A 20,108-nucleotide genomic window follows, 5' to 3' on the forward strand; every position below is an offset into this window, starting at 1 on the left:
CCCCAATGGTGATAAAAATTCCTGTGCAGTCTTTTGGAGGGGAAGAATAAAAGAGTCTACAAGAGGAAAAAAAGAACACCAAACAAATGCTAAGTTTTGAAATATTCAGGCTTTTCTTGGCTCAGAGGTTAAACATGAATCGTTAGAGTTCCCTTTCAAAGTTGGAGTCTGCCAAGGTCTCTCATAAGCTTGGATAGTTTTTGTGGAAGTTATAATAGAAGTAAGAAATTTCATCTGCATTTTCAAAGGTGAGGAATAATGCCTTTTAATAGTGAGGAGTGTGTGTGTGTGTGTGTGTGTGTGTGTGTGTAAGAGAGAGGCAGAGATGGAAAGAGACAAGCAGATAAGTTGATCCAGGAGAAGATGAGAATTCAACTGATTTGTTTATAACTTAATAAATTTAAAAAAATTGAAGAAATATTTCTGCATTTTCTAGGAGAGGCAGAGGTACTAAGTAATTTCTATGGTTCATGGTGAGAAAAACAGGTGAACTGCTCAAGAAGTTTAAGTATCAGAGAACTCAGCCTTTGCTTCTAATCATTTCATCTCTGTGTAAACTCACTGAACTCTTATTCCAGATCTGAAGGCACCGGGCAGGCATGTGTTTTAACCCCTTAAGTAAATTCAAGTTCTAGAATCACTAAGGTTGAAAGTCCTGGTACAATCTCTAAATCTCCCTCTTCATTATTAAGGGATTCACAGCAAGGGCAATCTGTGAATTCATCTCTTGTGAATCTTTCAGTCAAAAGAAGTTTCTCCTTTTTTTTCCCCTGTTACAAAATTCTTTAAATAGAGTTAAAAAAAAAAAGCAAAAAAATTACGCAAATGGCAAGGTAGTGACAGGACATCTATCAAAATGGCTCTGGAAATTCCAATTTTTAAAGTGCTATAAAAATATCATTATTAATGATGATTGACTGGGTTTTTAGAGCCAAGCTATTTCGAGGCTGCTAAGTTAGCACTGAGTGCAAAAGCAGGGGTGCTGAAATGGCTTCAGGGTACCCTCTCTGTGTTTCTTCATTGATTTTTAAGTAACATATGAGCACGCTCAAATTGATGATTTTCATTTTGAATTAGTTTGGCCTCTGTCATGGAGAGCCTTCCATCTTTCCCTGACTGTCAGTGTCTAATTCATCTTCATCAAGTCCCCAGCAGGAAGATTTGGATCTTATTACTTTTTGTTTTACAGTTTTATCGTTTACAGGAAATTGGGACACAGAGAAAAACAGAGCAGAATCTACCTATGTTTTCAATAGAACTACTCAAAGGGAGAAGATACACCTTCACTCATGGACTTCAAGGAAACTCCTGGATTGTGGCAGTCCCACCAGGAGGGAGAGAGAATTGGGATCTTTCCTGGTGGCTCAGATGCTAAAGAATCTGCCTGCAATGCAGGAGACCCTAGTTCAATCCCTGAGTTGAGAAGATCCCCTGGAGAAGGGAATGGCTACCCACTCCAATATTCTTGCTTGGAGAATTCCATTAAGAGAAGAACCTGGTGAGCTACAGTCCATGGGGTGGCCAAGAGTTGGACATGACTAACACACAAGAGTCCTGAAAAATCTTAGCTTCCAGTTTGTGTCAACCTGATACCTTGTACCTGTTGTTTTTATGAGCCTAGAATTCCTGTCCTCTTCTGTCCATGGGATTTTCCAGTCAAGAATACTGGAGTGGGTTGTCATTTCCTCCTCTAGTCCACTTTACAGATGGGAAAACTAAGGCTAAAGAAAACCATGCACAAGATTGGCAAAAACCGTATTAGATTTCAGTACAATCAAGCTGTTCTTGTGAAAATCTTATATTTTGTTCTATTTTCACCCACTGCCAAGACTGGAAAAAATGACAAGTATTTTTTTTTTTTTTAAGTGTGACTAAAATGTGCTTGAAAAACATCGTGAAAATATCATCCTGTTTAGGTAAGGCCCAAGGCCCAAGTTAAAGGAACTCTTTAAAGGACACAGGGAAAAAAACATCAACACCAACAAAACCAATCATTTACTGAGCAAAACTCATCTCTTTTCTACCCCCTGAAGCTCCTCAGCGCTCATCCCTCTGCTTTCCACAGCGAGCATTGCGGCTGCTTCTCTGAAGACTCACTCACTCTCCAGTCCTCAGGGAGGACACAAGTTTGCCCTTTTGACGGTGTGCCAGAAATGGAAAAAGGAAGAATTTAAGCAACTGTCAACCAGGAAATTTTTTGTTTGTTTGTTTTTTAAAAAAGGAAATTTGCCAACCTCGCCACGAAATTTTGTCTAAGTTACAGACTGTCAGTCTTTATAAACCCTCTTTGTTCCTTTTCTTTTCTGAATCCCACATTTTCACCGAGGGTAGATAATCTTTGGCATTATCCTCATTGGCTCAGCTTAGCTTTCAGTCCCTTGGGGTCCTGCTGACTCCATAAACTTTCAACTCCTAAATCCAATGCTGGCTCACCCAGGAAAGAAAAAAGCAAATTGAACAATAAAATTCAAGCTGTAGCTTCCGTTGTGACTCAAGAGCAGAAAATGTTTTTAATGGCCAAGAGCACGTAAATGTCATTAATCACCAAGAATGTGTGATTTTGCATCGGAGGCTCCCAAACAAACACTGTTTGTCCAACTCCATTACCATCTGGAATTTGAAAATTATCTGATTGAATGTTCACCTAGAGTTGAGCATTTTGGAAATCCTTTCACAGAAATGACATCTGCCAAGAAGGAGAAAGGAGCACTTTTTCCTCCCTTTCTTTTCTTTTTCATCCCTCGTGTCTCTCCTCCTTTCCTTAGGCTCTTTTGCTGTGTCAGCCCTTCTATGCACGATCGGTTTTCTGTGATCTATGGAAAACTCCCACCTCAGGAATTTGAAGCCTTCTGTTAAGTCTTTTTATTTTGTTGAGTCCAGGCTACAGATTTTTGTTTTGAAAAAGTCTTAGAGGCTTATATTGTAGCCACACACTTTCATTCTTTGAGCTGCATAGATAAATTAGACCGTTTTTTAGGAGGGGCTTTGCAGGCATTCTCTCTGGAATACTTTTCAGTGTATCACTGAAACATTAGAGTTGTTTGGGGGTTCACACAGTAAGTCGATGGGATGTTTTCTTTTTTCTCTTTTTGTTCTCTCTTCTGATGTTTCCAGATCAATAAATAAATATAAGTGGTTGAAAGAGTGTTATAAATTAATTTGTTGATGCTTCTTAGAATAAATTAAAATAATTCATTTGGGGACCCGAGTAAATATTTATCATAACAAACACATATTCTAATTTCATGTGAAAGAGAGCTGCATTTTCCTTCAAACACAGAGATCAGATCAAAAGCTGTGTTGAGCAATTTGTTGTAGTTTATTCTCTAAGTTGTGTCCGACACTTTGAGACCCATGGACTGTAGCCTGCCAGGCTTCTCTGTCCTTGAGATTTCCCAGGCAAGAATAGTGGAGTGGATTGCCAGTTCCTTCTCCAGGGGATCCTTCTGACTTAGGGATCGAACTTGCATCTCCTGCATTGGCAGGCAGATTCTTTACCACTGAGCCACTGGGGATGCCCTGAGTTGAGCAGCAGGGGCTCTAGATCTAGTCTCTTGCCTTGGGGGACATAACTTCTTAGGAGAGGTAGACTACAGTTTAACTACAATATTTGGAATGCAAGTAAGAATTTTTTTTTTTTTTTTAAGATTCTTCTTTTTCTGGGTTGGTATTAGCAACTTTAATAGTGTGTCCTTTTATAGCTCTGTTCAAATAGAGAACTAATGGGGGAAGACAATTGCATTTGTTGAAAGCCTGAGTACCCCAGCCTCCACTGCCCCAGCCTCCATACACATTCTCCCACAGCCTTGTAGGGGGGACATGAATTCCCCCACTTCACAGAGGAAAAAAACAGAGGCTCAGAGGGGTTAGGGGATCAACCCAGAGTCAAAAACACAATAGGTAGCAAAGCTCAGAAGATTCATGTGACTCCAAACCTATGCTCTTTTCCATTTTAACCTATTGCCTCTAGTAGATAAGAATGTTAGATATTTGCCATTACTGCCTATCTAGATAGGTGCATTTCACAGAGAATAGTAATTTTTCCTCTGATTTGCCAGCCAGAGGTAGGGGAGACCATTGCCTTTGGCTAACTGGTCTCTTCAGGAGTCTTGAGGATGAGCAGAGTGTCTTTTCCTTCTCCCTGTATAGCCCCCACCAAGCTCCCCAAACGGACAGCTTAGAGAGGCCCAGTCCAGACTTTCAGTGGATGTCAAAGATTCAGGGTGAGAAGTCGTATAAGCGCCACTGTATCAGGTAATAGTAAAACAAGCCCGAATCAGCTTGAGTTCCCCCATGAGCTTCAGCTTGGGGTCCTTGCATAGGTCATTGAGTAAAACTTAATTGACAAGATCAGAACAAGTTCTTGGTGGGATGGCAGTGGTTCTGCCCCAGAAGTGCAGTCGTGAAATGGGTAGACTTATTTTCTGGGATACCTGCTTCCCCTTCAGAGCTTTTGTCTCTATTATGAGAATTCTTCTCTCAGGCACCCTAAACCTTCATACTCTTTCCACTTTCTCCTCAACACAATCTGGTCTGGTGAGCTATCACTTGGAAATAATCTAATCAATTAATCATCACTTGCAGGGATGACCATAGTGGTGGAATTTCAGGAATCAGGGTAGACAAGGGAAGATGCAATTTCAGAGCAACAGAGGTGTCTTAACACCCTTCAGTGTATGGGACATAGGTGACTCCCTGCTCATTGAATGTTCATGGATCAGGCTGATCTGGAGACAGAAGACTAATGTAGATGGCTGCAGGGTGCTTGACCACAGCAAGCAGCAGGGAAAAAACACTCTTGCTGGTGTGGTATCTCTCTGTTTCATCTTCCAGATCACTCTACTAGGAACTGTGGCATTTAGAAAGAGGTTGGGATGGGGTGGGGAGTAGGGGAGCATTTTCTTTCCTTTAGATAGCCTCTCAGCCTCTTTAGAGGAAGGCCGAGATCATTCTTTTTAACCCTTGTAACTTGGGCAAAATAGTTTCTATAGAAGCAAGAATGATTACAAAGACTGATAGCCTAGGCAATGCAGCATGAAAATCCAACACATTCTTAAAAAACAGTTCATTGATTGCTTGTAAGACCAATAGAATTCGATGAAGTTTTTCCTAAAGCTGTTTCCATGTTTACTGTTTATTTGAAGCTTTTTTGAAGGCCAAAACTTTTGGTTTTGGAGTTGAGGAAGTTTCCTGTAGTGTCAGCAATTTGCCGTCTCCTTACTTACTGTAGATACTCACTAGGACAGAAAGACATTGCAGGTCTACATGCTGCAGTTCATGGGGTCGCAAAGAGTCGGACACGACTGAGCCACTGAACTGGAACTAAACTGGAACATGACCCGTGGTATAAACACGCTAAGAGGGAGGTCTCTTCCATAGTTCAGAAGCGCCACTCTTTTACCTGGAGAGCCAAGGAATATTGGACTGTTGCAATCTGTGACAGGGTAGGTAGATGATAGGTTTCTTTTATGCTTGAGGGGTTGGCCAGTTGTATCTGTGGTACTTGTAACTTGTTTCTCTCAAAAAGGAGGTGAAAAGGCTCAAGGAATACCTCAGTATATTCCATGGAAAACAAGAAGAGGGAGAAGAAGGAATGTCTATGTCAATGAATCTGTGTGATGAATGAAATAACTTTTTCCATTGGTAGAACTTAGGCATATTCATAATTCTCTCTTTTTTTTTAATTTGCATCCTTCTATTAGAGCATCACTCTAGTTGTTTTCTAATTATTCCTCCAAGCCTGCTAATCCCCATGAGGTTATAAACTACAGCAGGGTCTGCATCTTCTTATTTTTGTGTTCCTGATGTCAGATATACCTGGGCACAGAATAGTTCCTCAACAAGTTATTTTTAAATGACAAAAAAATATTTTTATGTAACAGAATTTTCATTCTAAAATAATTGCTTCCCTGGGAATGAGGCACTGCTGTGAGTCATTTCAGAGAGCTGAATACATGGAACCAACAACCTGGCCTGAGAAAGACATGATCTTGACTAGCAAAGAGATGTCAGTCTTTCTTACCATAAATTAACTGAATCTGAAACATGAATACAGTGAAGTTGACCAAAGAGGATACCTTGGGGCAAGGAAGATCACACAGGATTGACGACTAGGTTGATAAGAGCCACAGAGGCTAAGATCAGAGAAGCTGCACCCAGATAGTATCTGAGAAAAGCAGGTGAAGATGCAAGCTTTGAACATAAGTAAGACTTCTGTTACCCAGCTAGTGAATTGCTGCAGGCACTGTACAGGATAGATTTCCCAGGACTACTAGTTAGGGTAGGACAAGCATCTTTCCAGGGGAAGAGTCTTCAGGGAGTAAATAAGAAAAGCCTGTTTCCTTCTGGGGTGATAGGAGAGATGAAAAGCAGGACTTATAGGTTTGGAAGACTGTAAAGAAGAGTGAGGACATATCTGCAAATTCAGATTAAAGTATCCTGAAGTACAGAGAAGGAATCTTTAGGTATTCCTAATCTTTGTCCCCAAATATGGACTCTGTAGTAATGCCAGATTGGTCAACCTGGGAACATCACCCTGGGAACAAATATTAGCATGTAAGACACTGAAGAATCAGTTCAGTTCAGTCACTCAGTCGTGTCCGACCCTTTGCAACCCCATGGACTGCAGCACACCAGGCTTCCCTGCCCATCACCAACTCCTGGAGCTTACTCAGACTCATGTTCATTGAGTCGGTGATGCCATCCAACCATCTCATCCTCTGTCATCCCCTTCTTCTCTCACCTTCAATCTTTCCTAGCCATCAGGGTCTTTTCCAGTGAGTCAGTTCTTCTCATCAGGTGGCCAAAGTATTGGAGTTTCAGCTTCAGCATCAGTCCTTCTAATGAATATTCAGAACTGATTTCCTTTAGGATGGACTGGTTGGATCTCCTTGCAGTCCAAGGGACTCTCAAGAGTCTTCTCTGACACCACAGTTCAAAAGCATCAATTCTTTCATGCTCAGCTTTCCTTATAGTCCAACTCTCACATGACTACTGGAAGAACCATAGCTGAAGAATAGAAGACACTGAAAATTCATAAGGCCTCACTCTGGTTTCTGAGTATACTAGACACAAAGGAAGTCAGTAATTATTAGGAAAGAAAAATTATTAGGACCACTTCTAGATATCTTGATATTTTGGCTGACTCTTTCACATTTGTTGTCATTCTCTCCCTCTGGTTTCCCAGAGTGATTTATGACATTATCTTGAAATGGAAGGGCCTATGTACTTATTCTGGGATGTACCATGGTTGCAGGGCAGGGGGGAAGCATGTGGGAGAATCACATGATTTTCTCTGGTCTACTGTACTCTGGAAGAGCCTCCCTTGGAGAAAAATCACAGGATACAGAGTAGGAGGGGACACTTTTTTTTTTTTTAAAAGAAGACCAGTTATCTGGGAGGAAGATGTTTGGGAGTATAAAGTAACTCCAAATTTGTCATAAGGAGTAGCTTGGAGGACTGTGACACAGCTAAGGATAAGCAAGAAGAAATTAAGCTGTGAAGAGATGCTTTCTCCCAGTTCAGTTCAGTTCAGTTCAGTTGCTCAGTTGTGTCCGACTCTTTGTGACCCTATGGACTGCAGCACACCAGGCCTCCCTGTCCATCACCAGCTGCCAGAGTTTACTCAAACTCATGTTCATTAGGTTGGTGATGCCATCCAACCATCTCATCCTCTGTCATCAACTTATCCTCCTGCCTTCAATCTTTCCCAGCATCAGGGTCTTTTCCAGTGATCAGTTCTCATCAGATGGCCAAAGTATTGGAGTTTCAGCTTCAGCATCAGTCCTTCCAATGAATACTCAGGAGTGATTTTCTTCAGGATGGACTGGTTGGATCTCCTTGCAGTCCAAGGGACTTTCGAGAGTCTTCTCCAACACCACAGTTCAAAAGCATCAATTCTTCAGTGCTCAGCTTTCTTTATAGTCAAACTTTCACATCAATATATGACTCCTGGAAAAACCATAGCTTTGACTAGAAAGAACTTTGTTGGTGAAGTAACGTCTCTTTTTAATATGCTGTCTAGGTTGATCATAACTTTTCTTTCAAGGAGCAAGCGTCTTTTAATTTCATGGCTGCAGTCACCATCTACGGTGATTTTGGAGCCCCCCAAAATAAAGTCACTGTTTCCATTGTTTTCCCAGCTATTTGCCATGAACAGATGAGACCAGATGCCGTGATCTTAGTTTTCTTAATGTTGAGTTTTAAGCCAACTTTTTCAATCCCCTCTTTCACTTTCATCAAGAGGCTCTTTAGTTCTTCACTTTCTGCCATAACAGTGGTGTCATCTGCATATCTGAGGTTATTGATATTTCCCCTGGAAATCTTGATTCCAGCTTGTGCCTCATCCAGCCCAGCATTTCTCATGATGTACTCTGCATATAAGTTAAATAAGCAGGGTGACAACAGACAGCATTGACGTACTCCTTTTCCAATTTGGAACCAGTCTGTTGTTCCATGTCCAGTTCTAACTGTTGCTTCCTGACCTGCATACAGATTTCTCAGAAGGCAGGTTATATGGTCTGGTATTCTCATCTCTTTAAGAATTTTCCATAGTCTGTTGTGATCCACACAGTCAAAGGCTTTGGAATAGTCAATAAAGCAGAAATAGATGTTTTTCTGGAACTCTCTTGCTTTATTGATCATCCAATGGATGTTGGCAATTTGGTCTCTGGTTCCTCTGCCTTTTCTAAATCCAGCTTGAACATCTGGAATTTCATGGTTCATGTACTGTTGAAGCCTGGCTTGGAGAATTTTGAACATTACTTTACTAGTGTGTGAGATGAGTGAAACTGTGCAGTAATTTGAGCATTCTTTGGCATTGTTTTTCTTTGGAATTGGAATGAAAACTGACCTTTTTCAGTCCTGTGGCCACTGCTGAGTTCCAAATTTGCTAGCACACTGAGTGCAGTACTTTCAAAGCATCATCTTTTAGAAATTCCAAGAGATTCCTAAGCATTCAAAAAATGATAGAACTATGTTATCTCTATCAAAGAAAAACAGTCATAATGACTGGATGATGAACTCTGCTGGTTGGGAGGAAGTTGCTGTGTAAAACCCGGCATGGTCATGGGTGCACGAGCTACAGCTTCTTGGAGCGGGCCTCTAGATATGAAAGAGAACTGGCCAAGATCACCCGTTCCCACTACTTGAATGGTTCCTGTGGGAACAAATGTTGCAGTCATAAGGAATCTTCAGCAAACCTCTAGGACCAGGTAGGAAATTAAAATCGTTTAGAGGTTAGGTGGGATTTTTTTTTTTTTTTTTCTTTTCTTCCTCTTCTTCCATTTTGTGGACCTGACTCTGAAAGATAGGAAGTTAATAATTGGTTACATAAAAGACATCCAAAGGAAAGAATTTGTCTTCTGGATCATGACAGAAATGTCAGGAAGATGTACTACTGAAAATGGAAAAGGGCATGGGATCAAAGTGGAGAACATATTTAACAAGGATAAATGGATGAATGGGAGGGAGAAAAATCAGGACCCGACTACCAAGTAGGTAATGAGGACAGTGGGCATGAGAGAAAAAGAATCTGGATAGTGGAAGTGGTCCTCAGTAATTAGCATTCTTTCATTCATTCAACAAATAACAGAAGTTCACTAAGAATAAGATTTATGACCTTAGAGAACTATGTATGTCAACACAGAATAGGAGGTGACAAAATAACTCAAATTTTAAAGCAAAAAGGTAAATACAATATTATTGAGAGCACTAAGATTTGATGAGATAAAACTCAAGCTAAAAATATCAAGAGAAAGATGTACTTTATTCAAAAACTTATCTAGCAGAAGAGAAATAGATTAGTGCTATATATAACTAAGGATACATCCATGCAGACACAAAGGGAAAGCAAAGAAAGCACAGGAGAAGTAAACCAATTATACTGCTGTGAGAATATACGTTAGACCACTTAGGAAGAGGAAAAAGATGGATAGTATATTTTTGGTGTTAAATCTTGGTAGCCCTTTGCAGTAATGGAAGACTAGGAAATACTTGACTTTTGGAGAATTAACTTTGATAAAATTAAAGTGTTTGATAAGCATTTAACTTTTAATGTTGACATTTTTAACCTCTAAAAATGAGGGAGACTATGCAAGAGGTAAATGTCAATATGGACATTCTGAGGGGCAATAATTATGAGGGAGTAACCAGAATCTTGGAGTTCAGACCCACTGTGAAAGACACCTGTGTCCCTTGTCCAGGGTTCTTCAAAATGAGGTTCCTGGACACAGCAGTACCACACATTGTTATTGGTCTGCAACAAGTTTAAAGTAAGTATCTGGAAACATTTACAGCAATTTTCATCTTCACAATATTTTTACTTTTCAAAATTAAAGCCGATCCCTTGCTCTCTTCCATTGGAGGCCCACACACCACGTTTCTGGCAATGTGAATCCTCCACCCAACGTCAATGAATGATGGAAGACTGTCTTTACCCTTACTGCAGTTAAGGATATGGGGCGAAGGTGCACTCATATGGTGTTGAAGAAAGTGGACTGACCTCAGCAAGAGGGCAGGAGAGCTCACTGGGCGTGAGGTGGAATGTGTTATTACCGTGATGCAGAATCTATGGTAGTACAAGATCCCAGAGAGAGATGTGAAGGATGGAAAATACAGCCAGGTCCTGGCTAGTGGTCTAGATGACAAGCTCTGTGGAGAGGGACTGAAGAAGATTTGGGCCCACAGAGGGCTGTGTCACTTTGGGGACCTCAGGCCCAAGGTCAGCACCACACTAAGACCTCAACTCACTGTGGCTGCACCATGGGTGTGTCCAAGAAGAAAGAAACTTGTGGGCATTTGTCTGTTAATAAATTGTTTATACATTAAAAAAAAATTGGATCGCTCAATTACAGATGCTCTGAGAAGCACTGTTCTAGTTTACAATAAAGTATAATTCAAAAAGTGTACCGCTCTTTGTCCTAAAAGGAATATAGCTTATTAAGAAAAAGAATCTAAAGACAAAATGAAAGGGTGAGGGAATTTGAGTGTACAGTTGGGGATTATTCCAATGGGACAAATGAAGCAAATCATCTAAAAGTTCTCTTGACAAGAAAAAGGGGTGAAAACCTTTTATTGAGCACCTGTTTGCTATTGAACACTTTTATTTAGATTATCTTATTTAATCTTCTCCTTCTAGATAAGTGATACTATTCCAGTTTTTATGGAAGGAGGCTTGAGGCTCAGTGACTTTAGTGGGTTGCTTCTGCATGCATGCGTGCTAAGTTGCTTCAGTGGTTTCTGCCTCTTTGCAACCCCATGGACTGTAGCTCACAAATCTCCTCTGTCCATGGGATTTCCCAGGCAAGAATACTGAAGTGGGTTGCAGTTCCTCCTCCAGGGGATCTTCCTGACCCAGGTATCGAACCTGAGTCTCCTGCATTGCAGACAGATTCTTTACCATTTGAGCCACCAGGGAAGTTTATGTCTACACCTTAATCCCCAGAACCTGTGACTATTACCTTATATCACAAAGTATGATAAGTTAAGGATCTTGAGAGGAGGAGCTTATCTAAATGGATACTAAATTCAATCACATGTACCTTTATAAGATGGACGCATAGAGAAGATAAGGAGGCAACATCACCATGGAAGCAGAGATAGGAGTGATGCAGTCACAAGCCAAGGATGGCCTGGAGCCATTTGAAGTTGGAAGAAGCAAAGAATGGATTCTTCCCAGAGCCTTCAGAGCCTGTAGACACTTAATTTTGGTTTCTGGTCTCTGAAACTGTGAGAGGACAAATCTCTGATGGTCTAAGCCACCCACTTTGTGGTAATTTGTTATAACAACCTCAGAAACCTAATACGGTGACCTAAAGTAACTTCTCTTCCCTGGTGGCTCAGTAGTAAAGAATCCATCTGTTAATGCAGGAGATATGGGTTCCATCCCTGGGTTGGGAAGATACCGTGGAGAAGGAAGTAGCAACCCACTCCAGTATCTTGCCTGGGAAATCCCATCGACAGAGGAGCTTGGCAGGCTATAGCCCATGAGGTCACAAAGAGTTGGACACAACTTAGGGACTAAACAACAACAAAAACAAAGTAACTACTACAAAATGAAAAAGAAAATCTGACATTTAACCTCAAGCTAACTCTAAAGCCTTTTACCCTGATCTACCAAGCAGCCTTCCAGACTTCATAATGCCTAGATCAAATGATTAGGAATATATTGAAAGGATAGAGAGCATACAGAGAAATAAAGAGTGTAAGTTGTATTAGGTGGAAATCCTGATTCCTCTGTTCACTTTACTTGTCTTCTCAAATCCTTAGTTCCCTCAACTGAAAGCAAAACATCATAAACCAAATTAATCACACTATTCCCCTTCATGGATCACAGCCTTGTGATGAAGGGGCTTGGAAGGAAAGTTATGACAAACCTAGACAGTATATTAAAAAGCAAAGACATCACTTTGCCACCAATGGTCTGTCTAGTCAAAGCTGTGGTTTTTCCAGTAGTCATGTATGGATGTGAGAGTTGGACCATAAAGAAGGCTGAATGTCGAAGAACTAATGCCTTCGAATTGTGGTGCTAGAGAAGACTCTTGAGAGTCCCTTGGACTTCAAGGAGATCAATCAATCCTAAAGGACATCAACCCTGAATATTCATTGTAAGGACCGATGGTAAAGCTGAAGCTCCAATATTTTGGCCACCTGATGTGAAGACCTGAGGTACTGGAAAAGATCCTGATGCTGGGAAAGATTGAAGGCAGGCAGAGAAGGGGGCAACAGAGGATGAAATGGTTAAATAGCATTGCCAACTCAATTGACATCAATCTGAGCAGACTCTGGGAGACAGTGAAGGACAAGAAAGCCTGGTGTGCTGCAGTGCATGGGGGTCACAAGGAGCTGGACAAGACTTAGCAACTGAGCAACAACAACCACACTTTTGTGAGGTTTGAGTATAATGACATACATGTAAATTTCTTTGCTCAATACTAATTACCAAGACCTATTCTTTTCTCAAGAGAGTCTGAAGAGATGCTGTTGGCAGTGCTCTTTCTGTTCCCTCTGTTGCAGATGCAGTGGCACTGTGTTGCCCACCATCCTGCCACAGCAGATGGCAAGGTGAGCATCCTGCAGGCTCTGGATGCACAGTCCTAACATCATGTGCTGACGGGAGTGACAGAAAGCCCCTGAGCCTGTTGAGCAGTTTCTACTTGAAAGTAGACCTCAGCAGCTACCAGGCCGAAGCAAAACAGTTGTTTTTGGCATGTCTTTTTTTTTTCAGGATTCACATGGACAATACTAAATAACTCTATTCAACAGGCCAGCTCAGTTTTACTTGTTTACTTACACCCTGCCTTGTTCCAGAAAGGATTTAAGGTGGATTACCTATTAATACCACACAAGATAAAATAAGTGAAAAATAAGTGGTGAGGAAAGTAGGACAACAGGAAAACGAGACTCAGAAAAATAAGTGAAAGCAGGAATGACTTAGACTTACTGTGTTCTGTGATGATTTTTCCTTCACCAGCAGTGGCCATGGGTGTGTCTCTAAGCTTTCTTTATGTTAACACAAAAAAGGGCTGTAAAGCAAGGTCCCCAGCAACATCCTCTTTAGGATGTAATTTGAGTCTGCCCAGAGCAATAACTATGGGAAATCAAGGCCCTAAAGATCTTGACACTGGGCGTAACAATCATCATTTCAACCGGGATTAAAAAAATAATCAGTATAGTATCAATGAAATTTGTGTCTTTGAGGAACATAGCTTCCTGATGTCCTGTCTAATGTAAACTAGCTATAAAGTTTATATTAAAATACATTAACTAATTTAAAAAGAAGATGGAGAAAGCAAACAAAAAATGTGTATGTGCAGAACTGTTGACTCACTGGACAGGATGGATGATTAACTATGAATTAGGGAAACAAAAAAATGACTGGTTTTAGAACCATTCATCTGTAACCCTACTTTCTAGAGCTGATCAAGGCAAGCTTGATCTGTAGCCTTCTCTGTTCATGGTAATAAACTGGGTCTGTTTACAAGACAACAGGGGGAAATGCATTCAGCATGTAGAAAAGTATCATTAAATTATTAAGATTCAAATTAAAAGGCAAAGAGCAGTTGGAGCACATGTCTCTATTTTTACTTCACTGAAATTACTATTAAAGATGCATTCAGCTAGATTTTGGGGAGTGAATTGTGTATCTAATTTATGGGATGGGCAGGGGGAGCCCTTCTGATGATGTGATGCTTAAAAGAGTTTATAAGGGTTAGACTAAGGTATTTTATAGTGAGAATTGATGGTGGATAAGTAACTATGGCCCTTGTCCCCCTTTAAACCTGAGTTACTCTCTCTGCTCTCTGGCAGAAGCTGGTAAATTTTTTCTCTAAAGGGCTAGATGGTAACTATTTTAGACTTTGTGGGCCTTCTGTTTCCTGCCATGACTGTCGAACTCTGTAATTGCAGTGCAGAATCAGCCATAGACAACCAGTAAGTTAATGGGTGTAGCTGCGTTCCATTAAAACTTTATTTAACAAAGGCACGTGGCAGGGGAACTAGCCCATGAGCTGTAGTTTGCCAAATCCTGCTTTATGAGGTACAACCGTGGAGTTTTAAGTCCTTGTTCAAAGTTTTCACTGTGTTCTGAACTGTTTTCTGAAAGAAAAGTTTGGTTTCACAGCCTGCTTTGCTGAAGATGATGGGAAGGTCCTCCTTTTAGACAAGACCTAAATTTTCTTTCTTTTTTTTTTGTTTTAAACCTTTAATTTTGTATAGATGTTCCTTGGTGGATTAGGGTTAGGATTCGGCACTCTCACCGCTGTGACACGGGTTTGATTCCTGGTCAGGGAAGTCTTCTTCCTCTCCCACTGCCACCTACCAACCTCCCCAACACAACAATACCACCCTTTGTAGACTCCCCAGTGGTACAAACCCACTGGCCAACGCAGGAGAACTAAGAGATGTGGGTTTGATCCCTGGGTCGGGAAGATCCCATGGAGGAGGGAATGGCAACCCACTCTAGTATTCTTGCCTAGAGAATCCCGTGGACAGAGGAGCCAAAGCAACTTAGCATGCACATCATATCAGATCAGTTCAGTTCAGTTGCTCAGTCGTGTCCGCCTCTTTGTGACCCCATGAATCGCAGCACGCCAGGCCTCCCTGTCCATCACCATCTCCCAGAGTTCACTCAAACTCATGTCCATCGAGACGGTGATGCCATCCAGGCATCTCATCCTCTGTCGTCCCCTTCTCCTGCCCCCAATCCCTCCCAGCATCAGAGTCTTTTCCAATGAGTCCACTCTTCGCATGAGGTGGCCAAAGGACTGGAGTTTCAGCTTTAGCATCATTCCTTCCAAAGAAATCCCAGGGCTGATCTCCTTCAGAATGGACAGGTTGGATCTCCTTGCAGTCCAAGGGACTCTTAAGAGTCTTCTCCAACACCACAGTTCAGAAGCATCAATTCTTTGGCACTCAGCTTTCTTCGCAGTCCGACTCTCACATCCATACATGACTACTGGAAAAACCATAGCCTTGACTAGACAGACCTTTGTTGGCAAAGTAATGTCTCTGTTTTTCAATGTGCTATCTAGGTTGGCCATAACTTTCCTTCCAAGAAGTAAGCATCTTTTAATTTCATGGCTGCAGTCACCTCTGCAGTGATTTTGGAGCCCAAAAAAATAAAGTCTGATACTGTTTCCACTGTTTCCCCATCTATTTCCCATGAAATGATGGGGCCAGATGCCATGATCTTTGTTTTCTGACTGTTGAGCTTTAAGCCAACTTTCTGACTCTCCTCTTTCACTTTCATCAAGAAGCTTTTTAGTTCCTCTTCACTTTCTGCCATAAGGGTGGTGTCATCTGCATATCTGAGGTTATTGATATTTCTCCTGGTAATCTTGATTCCAGCTTGTGCTTCTTCCAGCCCAGTGTTTCTCATGATGTACTCTACATAGAAGTTAAATAAGCAGGGTGATAATATACAGCCTTGACGTACTCCTTTTCCTATTTGGAACCAGTCTGTTGTTCCATGTCCAGTTCTAACTGTTGCTTCCTGACCTGCATATAGGTTTCTCAAGAGGCAGGTCAGGTGGTCTGGTATTCCCATCTGTTTCAGAATCTTCCACAGTTTATTGTGATCCACACAGTCAAAGGCTTTGGCATAGTCAATAAAGCAGAAATAGATGTTTTTCTGGAACTCTCTTGCTTTTTCCATGATCCAGCAGATGTTGGCAATTTGATCTCTGGTTCCCCTGCCTTTTCTAAAACCAGCTTGAACATCTGGAAGTTCACGGTTCACATATTGCTGAAGCCTGGCCTGAAGAATTTTGAGCATTACTTTACTAGCGTGTGAGATGAGTGCAATTGTGCGGTAGTTTGAGCATTCTTTGGCATTGCCTTTCTTTGGGATTGGAATGAAAACTGACCTTTTCCAGTCCTGTGGCCACTGCTGAGTTTTCCAAAAATGCTGGCATATTGAGTGCAGCATTTTCACAGCATCATCTTTCAGGATTTGAAAGAGCTCAACTGGAATTCCATCACCTCCACTAGCTTTGTTCGTAGTGATGCTTCCTAAAGCCCACTTGACTTCACATTCCAGGATGTCTGGCTCTAGGTCAGTGATCATACCATCGTGATTATCTGGGTTGTGAAGATCTTTTTTGTACAGTTCTTCTGTATATTCTTGCCACCTCTTCTTAATATCTTCTGCTTCTGTTAGGTCCATACCATTTCTGTCCTTTATTGAGCCCATCTTTGCATGAAATGTTCCCTTTGTATCTCTGATTTTCTTGAAGAGATCTCTAGTCTTTCCCATTCTGTTGTTTTCCTCTATTTCTTTGCATTGATCACTGAGGAAGTCTTTCTTATCTCTTCTTGCTATTCTTTGGAACTCTGAATTCAGATGCTTATATTTTTCCTTTTCTCCTTTGCTTTTCACTTCTCTTCTTTTCACAGCTATTTGTAAGGCCTCCCCAGACAGCCATTTTGCTTTTTTGCATTTCTTTTCCATGGGGATGGTCTTGATCCCTGTCTCCTGTACAATGTCACGAACCTCAGTCCCCTAGTTCATCAGGCACTCTATCTATCAGATCTAGTCCCTTAAGTCTGTTTTTCACTTCCACTGTATAGTCATAAGGGATTTGATTTAGGTCATACCTGAATGGTCTAGTGGTTTTCCCTACTTTCTTGCACATAGCTGATTAAAAATATTGCAAAAGTTTCAGGCGAGCAGTGAAAGTGCTCAGCCATACATATATGTGTATCCATTCTCTCCCAAACTCCCCTCCCATCCAGGCTACCACTTAACATTGAGCAGAGTTCCCTGTTCTAGACAGTAGGTCCTTGTTGATTATCTATTTTAAATATAGCAGTATGTGCATGTCCATCCCAAACTCCCTGTTCCTTCCCCCATGTAATCATAATTTAAGTCTGTGAGTCTCTTCCTGTTTTGTAAGTAAGTTCATTTGTATTGCTTCTTTTTAGATTCCACATTTAAGGGATGTCATACGATATTTCTCCTTCTCTGAAGAAGACCTTCATTTTCGAAATAAATCATTGCCTCCTGTATACCAGTTTTCTAAAGCATGGAGCTCTCCAAACTGTATTCTCAGCCTGCAGCCTAGCTTCCACCTTTATGTCTCAGAGCCTAGTCACGTGTCAAGGTCTGGCTGAAACACAGATAAATGAGATAACTTAATGGACACAGTTATAGTTCATGACTCTTGATTTTAAAAAGTTCAGCCTTGCCTCAAGCTGGCTTATAAGAACACGAACATTTGTACATGTACAACGTTACCTTCTTTTTTCTCGAGGACTCTCATGGAATGAGAGTTGGACACTGCTTCTTCATCTTTTATTAAGGATTTTATACAAATGTGATCATTTGGAGAACATATTTCCTCCTTTGTAAAATTGCTGGTGAAGACACTTTTCACTAGATTGTTTTGTGTTCTTCATGTACCACTTAGTAGTCCCTCTTAGAGTTTAGAGGGATGACAGAAGTGTCTCTCTTGTTATGCTTCCTGTTATTAACCAGACAATGCAGTATAACTCCTCCTATACCACCTTTTGTCCTATTTTTTAGCTCTGTTTCCAAAATATAAAGCTAAGTACATGCTCCATGGCACAGATTATACATAGTTGAGGTCTCATCTATCTGTCCCGTTTGATTCTTGGTCTGTTCATCTTTTTTTTTTTTTGGTGGGAGTCTGATTGTCTTTGTATCTTAAAATAGATTACCATAGAAGTATTGTATAAATAACAAATAAATAAAGTTTGGGCTTGTTAAAAATGTTAAAGACCACAAAAGGACATTTTCAACTGTGTTTGAAACTAGAAAAACAAGGAAGTGATCATCAAGCTGCCTGGGGCAGATGGTGTAATGATAACAGATAACAAAACTATTAAATTTATATTTTGCTTTCAAATTCTGCTGCAAAGAAAGTGATCTCTAGACTGGAAGGATAAGAACAAATAATACCTTGAATTATTTTTTTGAGTTTCTTGTTTTCTTGGAATTTATTAAAAAAATTTTTTTTTTTGTGCCTTGTCACATTGTATTTTCATCCTAGGAAGTAGTCATAGTAGTTATTATTATCCTACTTTACTGAGGAGGAAATTGTGACTCAGTGTTAAATGACTTGTGCACATTCACAAACAGTGCAAAGAGGGAGTTGACTGCAGCTCTGTGTAATAAGTGGACAGTATGGCAAAGCCTGGTCATGGTAAATCAGTTCTTATTGCCAGCACTGGGTGCCAGTTTTGCCAGCCTACTGAGAAAATTGGGGTGTGGGGCAAATAGGAGACGCTGAAAAGATTTTTTTATTTTAGTATGAGCTGAGCATTCATCTTAGTAATTCCTGAGGTATTGCAAAGACCAAAAGATAAATGAATAAAGGAAATGTCGGTCCATTTTTCAAAAAGAGGGAGAGATTCCACAATCCATAAACGGGTCAAGTATTCTCAGAGGTGATTCCAGAAAGAGTCAAGAATGGATTTTCAAGTTGATGGTTTGTGAGTATTAACAAAGGAATGTAGTGGTTACTAGGAGTGAATGTAGGTTTATAAGGAATACCATTTTATGCTTGCTTTATTTTTTACTTTTGAAACAGAGCTACTATGAGATCAGAGGATTGATTAGGAAAATTTAATTTTCACAATATCATAAAAATAGCAACCGCTTGTTGAAATCTAGCCATATGCCAGGTCCTGTCGCCTTATTTCATTTAGTCCCACTGTGCTTAGTTGCTCAGCCGTGTCTGACTCTTCGCAGCACTGGACTGTAGCCCGCCAGGCTCCTCTGTCCATGGGGATTCCCTAGGCAGGAATACTGGAATGGGTAACCATTCTCCAGGGGATCTTCTGGACCCAGAGATTGAACTGAGTTTCATTTAGTTCCACAGTGGTCCTAATATGTAGCTGTCTTGCTGTCTCCCTTATTTCAGGAAAGACAGAAGTTCAGTGAGAGCAAGTAATTAGTCACATTGCTAGCGAGTGATTGAGCTGAAGTCAAAGCCAGATTTGTCAAAGCCGTTGGTGGTAAGTAACTACAGTACCATTTGGTGTTGACACACAGCTGGGCTCATGAGATTTTTAAGGTGAAGGTGAACTAAGCATGTATAGGTTGGGTCATCATATCTTTACATCATATATTTACAACAGGTTGAAAATAAATCTAAGGCATGTTGATTAGTAGTTTGGTCTTAGTCTGCTTAATATTTGAATCCATAAGCTGGATAAAGACATAGAAAACATACTTATCCCTTCTGCAGTAGACAAATCAAGAAAAAAAGACAGTCTTATCACTGCTATTAACTAATACTTATATGAGGTGTTTCATTTTACAAAATACTTTCACTTAGCTTGTCACATTTGATTCTCTCTCACAGTTCCATAAAAAAGACATTACTAGCTCCCAAACTCTCCTTCTTGCACCCTCTCCTTTTTTTTTTTTAACAGCTGAAATGAGGTTCAGGGAAATCAAATGACTCAATCAGAGTCGTGGTGAATAATCTGGGGACTTCTGTTTTCTGTCACACTGCAACAGATATGGAGTCATGCTTAGAAATAATATCAAGATATGCAAATATGAGATCAAAATCATTAAGATGAAATATTGATAAATATGGAGTCCAATACTGAAGGAAAAAGTGTGTTTCATTGAATGCTTA

Source organism: Bos indicus, chromosome 9, assembly GCF_029378745.1.
Source record: "Bos indicus isolate NIAB-ARS_2022 breed Sahiwal x Tharparkar chromosome 9, NIAB-ARS_B.indTharparkar_mat_pri_1.0, whole genome shotgun sequence".
Lineage (NCBI taxonomy): Eukaryota > Metazoa > Chordata > Mammalia > Artiodactyla > Bovidae > Bos > Bos indicus.